This window comes from Mytilus galloprovincialis, chromosome 10 (assembly GCF_965363235.1).
Source record: "Mytilus galloprovincialis chromosome 10, xbMytGall1.hap1.1, whole genome shotgun sequence".
NCBI lineage: Eukaryota > Metazoa > Mollusca > Bivalvia > Mytilida > Mytilidae > Mytilus > Mytilus galloprovincialis.
The window spans coordinates 6,626,044-6,633,976 of NC_134847.1; positions in this window are offsets into that span (position 1 = coordinate 6,626,044).

Consider the following 7,933-nt stretch of genomic DNA (forward strand, 5'->3'; position numbering starts at 1 on the left):
GTGTTGTGAATGCATCCAGTTGTTATGTGATATTTCTAGAAACGTAGCCCAGATTTGCCTATAGGGACTGATCACCCCAGAGTTGGTTGAAAAGAGGGGGTTTTCTAGAAAATTTGGTGGAATATTGTGATATTTCCAAGGTAGTTAATAATTATAGTTGCAGCGTCAACAGAAATTATTATTTGATGTTAAAGTGATACTGTGTTTTTGTAGATAAGTGGAAGAAATTCGTGAATGGCTCTAGTGTTTCTCTATGGTTTTTAAATGTGTCCGATGTCATATCAGAAATTGCTGAATGTAATAGTGAAAATTATCTACAGATGGAAAGAGGATTTCCCTGAAGACACAGAAGTGTGGATGATATAATTAAACAGTGTGAATATATTCTATTAAAGACTAAAGAACACAGAGACTAAGTAAACAAAAATAAAAGTACTGGTATACTGTTACCTCCAGAAAATACAGGAGTATTTTAAGACTTGGGTGGGGGAAATTGTGACAAATCTGGACTTATTATTGTTATTATTTAACGTATTATTTATTGTATATGACATATATTTATTTGAATATTGCCGGGTGGTCAACTTCCCGAGAGTGCACAAACACTGATAAATGCATTGACATTCATACTCATGATTTAAACTATTTGTACTTTGCAAGCGATAAGGATCAGTTTTATATGTATATCTTGGCAATGTTTACCTATGTAATACTTTGATTATACCGTCATACAGTGATTTATTTTTACAAATATCGTCGTGAGATTCAACTTGTTTACATCTGCCATGACACCGTTCTGTACTTTCACTTTGCGATCTCATATTATTATTTGTTTAAGTTAACACTTTATCAATGCAGATAAATTGTGTATTTATTATGTTTGTGCCTCCCTTTTCATTAACATTGTGTTTATTTATGATAGAACAGGGTTTTCATTGATCTCATTTAAGCAGTATATCTAATGCGTAAGGTTTAGGTAAATTACACATAAGTTCATACGCCGTATCGAGAAAGGAATTTACTGTCCGTTTAATTATAGCATTATGTAGAAATGTCCTTTTGGTTTTATTCGCTTTTAAATAAAATTCGGACAAAAAGGACAAAGTGAGGACAACTTAATAATGTTTCTTTATTTAATAATAACGAAATCTGATTGTCTTCTTGAACGTTTCAAGCCAAAAGACGTAAGAAACGTTGCTTTTGATTGGACGATTAGATGTTTACTCTAACGTCATAGTAAGTGTCAAAAGACATAAATAGGAGCCTGTAGACAGACATGTCATTCTGAATCAATCTCTTGAACCGTCAACTACCTTTTATATTGACCACCCGATTTATTGCTTTATCTATTGAATGATGAATGTGTATTTGATGTTTATTATATTGAAAGAAGAAGTCAAAATACTAATAAAATAAATATCATTGTTATGTTTATTACAAATCTGTTTCTCCACAATGCCGTTGATTCCACTCCTCCTGAATGATGAGTTAAACAGTTTTATAGCAACCCTAGGTTTGTTACAATATTTTCTTAACTTAAACGTATATGTTATTGTAAATAAACTCATCATAGATACCAGGACTAAATTTAGTATATACGCCAGACGCGCGTTTCGTCTACAAAAGACTCATCAGTGACGCTCGAATCCAAAAAAGTTAAAAAGGCCAAATAAAGTTCGAAGTTGAAGAGCATTGAGGACAAACATTCCTAAAAGTTTTAAGGGATTTCCATAGCAAAAATACAAAAGATAATAGAAATAAATTGACGGGAGTTTATTATTTTAAGATTAATTGATTGTTTGTTGGTGTTTAACACCATTTTCTGCATTATTGGCTATAGGTTGGATTTATTGATAGAGGAAGCAGGAGAAAACCCTCCACCTTTGTCAGAAAAACTGAAAATTCTAATCAATTAAGGTTGTACCAAACACCTTGACTTAAATTTATTTGACTCGTTTAATTTTCATAAAATTTTGTCAAAAATATTTACTTTGACCTTTTGACGAAAATAAACAGATTTCCAAAAATTTGAACCAACAAATTTATCAGAAAAATTACACTGGTTATATAGCAGTTTGACAAACACTAACTTTGATCATTAAGAAGCTTAATATTTCCTTAACAACACAACGTAATTAAAACGTTTAGCTGATTTCACAGATTTATCTCCCTGTAGGGTTAGGTACCACCTTAAGATTGGAATCGAACGACGGTGGCACGTGTGGGTTCGAACTCACAACCTCCGTGTCAACATCAGGTTAGTAATGATGTAGGTGAACTACCAATTCCTTTTATTAGATACTAATAGTATGCAAAAACGTATAACAAAAATTTACCAGACAGCGCCTGATGTCACAAACAAACAGCAAAATACATTCAATTAAAAATGTTAAAGCAATAGCAATAGAAATTCAACAAAAGTTCAAATATGATTATTCTAGTACATATTCAATTGTGATATTTAGAACTACATATTATAGTTGTTCTGCAAAATTATTTGTTACTTTGATAACAGGATTGTCTGATATGAAACATTGTTCTAATTGTATACATTGTATTTGTTCTTTTGTTAGATTTAAAACGTAAACAAAGTGCAACATTAATATTGTTTTGAATTATGCTACTAAATAAGAGTTTAGATTGATGATCCATTCTTTGAAGATATAAAATCATGCTCATAATAAAAAAAAACCTTAGTAAGACCACTCGACAATCGAACTCTTATGGAGGCTCGCGGGTCTAAATCAATTTATTTTTTTAAATATAGATTTCGCTATTTTATTTCTTTAAATAAACTTTATTCTATACTTAATAGAAACTTAAATAAAAATATTGGGTCACCGTTCATTTAAGCTCACAATCTGCCTTTGAAAGAAGCATGCATTATTTTAAGGTACTTTTTTTCTGTCGAACTAATAGGAGAAAAAAAGGTAAAATAAAAAATAAAAAAAAATAAGTTACAGAAATCGCATAAATTTTACAATACTGTAGTCTAGTTTTTTTTCAGTACAGTTGAATTAAAAAAAATAATCAAAAATATGGGTCACCAATGAGTTAAAAAAAAGTTATTTCAATTTTTATACAAAAAAATGGCATTATTTCATTAAAGGGAGATAATTTGGAGCTTTTTCAATGATATATTCATTTGAAAAGTCATCTTCGGCCAAATAAATTTATTTTTTGGGTTGATTTTTGTACCATATCATAAAGTAACAACTAATAGAATATTAAATAAAATTTGAAATGAAAAAACAAATGTTTCAATTTTTGCTGATTTTTTTGTACCCTCGAGCCTCTTTAAAGTGACCAGCAAAAGAGGTGATTTGATTGAAGAGAATAAACGAATCCTTGTTTTAGTTAACATCTTATGTGAGACTTCTTTTTTATACATATTTAAAGGGATAATTCGCGATTTTTCACTTTTCATCTTATTATGTTCATAATACCATAAAAAACATATTCACCAAGTTTTATTTTGATATGAAAAGTAATAAAGAAGAAAATTGAAAATTATTAATTTTATTTCTTCAAACTTACTGACTTATGTGACGTAGTTTAAGTCTTTTTGCATGCCGGAAGTGAAATTAATCTCATTTAAGTCTTGTTCGTTAACCATCTAATAACTTTATTTAAAGCGCATCGGCGACTTTTGGTGTAGCTATTAACCAACGAAAAGTAAGTGATAGCCATGCAACTTTTAAAATTAGATTGTAGGATTTATGTGTGGATTTTTGTATACGAATTTTAGTAATTAAAGTAAATAATATGGGGACGAAGTCCCCAATAACAGTAGAAAAATCAATAAAAAAAAAAAAAAAAAAATCGGGAAATTTCATTGTACTAATGAACTAAAAATCGTTCAATTTTTTTTTATGTCATGTTTTGAATTCCCGCATCTGCGCAGAAATCTACAATGTACTTCCTTTTTCCGGTCTCGTTTGTATTAAACTTTGAGTAAAATATATATTTATCAGTCTAGTATAAAATAGGAAGGAACGCATTTTAATAATTCCTTGATATGAAAAAAAGTTACCTGATGATAGCGTTTCTTTGTTTACATTGTACATGACGTCATAACTTAAATAACGTCACAACTAAAATCCCTAATAACAAAACCAAAATCGGAAACGTTACGGTATTTCCGTTTCTTTTTTTTTAACAAATGTTTAAGTTACAAAAAAATAATTCATACAGACATCGTCCCCATTTACAGGTAATGCCTGCCTCATATTACAATAGAACATTTTTATGATTTTTTTTCTGCAAATACTTTTAACAGACATATGAAACTGACATGATCGATAGTGTATTAAAAAATACATGTTTGTATTCTGAACTTTTTGCTTCATTGCAGCAAACATTTTCACTTGCTTGTACTGTGGAAATAAATTGTGTGTTAATTTCTGACACTTAGTGAATGTTGAATACGTAGTTAAACTCAAGGTAATTTAAAGATTACTATTGTGTAATTCTAATCTTTTGATCTTCATTCAGTGACATCTAGGCGTAACGGTTCACCATTTCAGGTGTGAACAACATTTCGTATGAATGATATACGGGAGTCAGTTATAGTTTTAGACACAGAAATGTAAGAAAAAGAATTAAAATTAATTTACGGGAGTAATAAGGTCGCACACTAACTGGATAGCTGTTGTATAATTTTTTTTATATATTTTGCATAAGCTCACTTTTAAATGAATTATGACTTCTGGTTACTTTTGTAACGATAAAATACTGAATTATTTTAATTGAATAAATTTATCAATAAAAATAGCCTTCTAAACACGAGTGTATGAACTAAAAAATTAGAATCGGCAATATTTCAGACAGATCATTAACAATTGCAACTAGATACCATTGAGATGGGAGCCATCTCTGTGGGTCCCGCTGTCAATAACGTGGGGGGAAATAAGTTGATCAAATTTGTTAGCGATGGACAGACCAACAGACAGACAGACCTTTGACCTAGGAAGTTGTACATACATCATGACACACCCTCTGGCAGTGTCTAGTGTTGGTTAAAATGGATGTCAAGTATAATATTTGAATTCATAACGGTTCTCAAGATATAGAGCGGACACGATCTTCACCACAGGACACGGGGTTGTCAACTGAAACCAAAGTTTTTTTGACCTTGACCTTTGACCTAGGAAGTTGTACATACATCATGACACGCCCTCTGGTGGTGGTTCAAATGGATGTCAAGTATAAACTTTGAAATCATAACGGTTATCTAGATATGGAGCGGACACGATCTTCACCACAGGACACGGGGTTGTCAACTGAAACCAAAGTTTTTGACCTTGACCTTTGACCTAGGAAGTTGTACATACATCATGACACACACTCTAGGGTTGGTTAATAAACATGCTAAGTATTAAGTATAAAATCATAACGGTTATCTAGATATGGAGCGCACACGATCTTCACCACAGGACACGGGGTTGTCAACTGAAACCAAAGTTTTTGACCTTGATCTTTGACCTAGGAAGTTGTACATACATCATGACACGCCCTCTGGGGGTGGTTACAATGGATTGCAAGTATAATATTTGAAATCATAACGGTTCTCAAGATATAGAGCGGACACGATCTTCACCACAGGACACGGGGTTGTCAACTGAAACCAAAGTTTTGTTTACCTTGACCTTTGACCTAGGAAGTTGTACATACATCATGACACGCCCTCTGGTGGTGGTTAAAATAGATGTCAAGTATAAACTTTGAAATCATAACGGTTATCTAGATATGGAGCGGACACGATCTTCACCAGAGGACACGGGGTTGTCAACTGAAACCAACGTTTTTTTGACCTTGACCTTTGACCTAGGAAGTTGTACATACATCATGACACACCCTCTGGTGTTGGTTAATAAACATGTAAAGTATTAAGTTTGAAATCATAACGGTTATCTAGATATGGAGCGGACACGATCTTCACCACAGGACACGGGGTTGTCAACTGAAACCAAAGTTTTTGACCTTGACCTTTGACCTAGGAAGTTGTACATACATCATGACACACCCTCTGGTGTTGGTAAATAAACATGTTAAGTATTAAGTATAAAATCATAACGGTTATCTAGATATGGAGCGGACACGATCTTCACCACAGGATACGGGGTTGTCAACTGAAACCAAAGTTTTTGACCTTGATCTTTGACCTAGGAAGTTGTACATACATCATGACACACCCTCTGGTGTTGGTTAATAAACATGTTAAGTATGAAGTATAAAATCATAACGGTTATCTAGATATGGAGCGGACACGATCTTCACCACAGGACACGGGGTTTTCAACTGAAACCAAAGTTTTTGACCTTGACCTTTGACCTAGGAAGTTGTACATACATCATGACACACCCTCTGGTGTTGGTTAAAATGGATGTCAAGTATAAACTTTGAAATCATAACGGTTCTCAAGATATAGAGCGGACACGATCTTCACCACAGGACACAGGGTTGTCAACTGAAACCAAGTATTTTGACCTTGACCTTTGACCTAGGAAGTTGTACATACATCATGACACGCCCTCTGGTGGTGGTTAATAAACATGTAAAGTATAAAGTATGAAATCATAATGGTTCTCTAGATATGGAGCGGACACAAAGTTAAAGTGTTACGGACGGACTGACGGACGGACAGACTGATCACTATAGGGCGACCCGCCTAAAGGCGGGGCCCTAATTATATAATTTAGTCCATCCAAAGCGATCTTTATTTACCTATTTAAGAATTAATGTTCTCATCAAAATATAAATCTCACAACGCATGAATACTTCAGCTATTTGAAAAAAAAGATGTTTTAAAAAATTGACAGGAAATTTAAGGATCTTCTTGGAATGGAATCGAAAAATTACGAATAGATATTCTTTTCAAGTGTGAAAAACGTCAACCAAATTTATTCATAATCGGGAACGTCCTTATTAAAATAGTCTTCGTCTCACAACGTATATGGAATACTTTAGCTATTTGACCAACGATGTTTTAAAACAAAAGACAACGAATTTAATGTCATCTATCCTTATTTTTGAATGTAATTATAAGTCTGTTCAACTGGCAAGAATACCCCTAAAGCGGACACGCAGTTTATTCTTTAAATTACTGTCATTGAAAATAAAGAAAGAAAATAAATCCCGAAATTGATTTGAAATTTTAATACTCAATAGATTGATTGATTAATGTTTGCTTGACGTCCAATGGCTAATATTTTTCATTCATTTAAAATTTCATTTCCGCAAATGTGTTGGTTAGTTTAAGTTAACAATGACATTAAAAGCACTTTTTAGGGAAGAGTTTCGTTAACATAAATTAAAAAGGGTAAAATGAGTGGTCAGACACCTTCACAGAATTCAGCTTTCGACTATTTGTTTTTCTTTTTGTTGGGAAAGACTTAATGAACAGGTATTTGTTGCTATGCAATGAAACAGTGCATTAATTTCCCGCCAAATAGTTAATGAAGAGTTCATTGCCCAGTCACCCTCTTTTGAGATCTTTATTACTGAAAACTGTATAATTATGCTCTAGAAAGTATCGTGTGTTCTTATATGCTGGTATTTTTTTCGGCATGGATAAATAAAAATAAAAAAATAACATAGTGTATAAAATGTATAATATAATGTCACGTGAGAAAGGAGACTAAAGCATAAGGAATAAGAACTGCGCTCGTATCATAATTAGTCATTTAAAGTCACAGATTGGACTTTAAATACATGAAGTTCCGTCAGAAATAGAAAAAAAAATAAAAATAAATGCACGAAATCATACTCATAAACTTATCTTAAAATTTTAAAATAACAATAAAAAAAAAGCCACGACAATGCTATGTTTAGTGCGTATAGTAAAACATTTTGCATATAGTAAAACATTTTCTGGTAAAAAAAAACATCTTACATCGATTGGAGACTTACGACAGCTCTGAAAAATATCTCG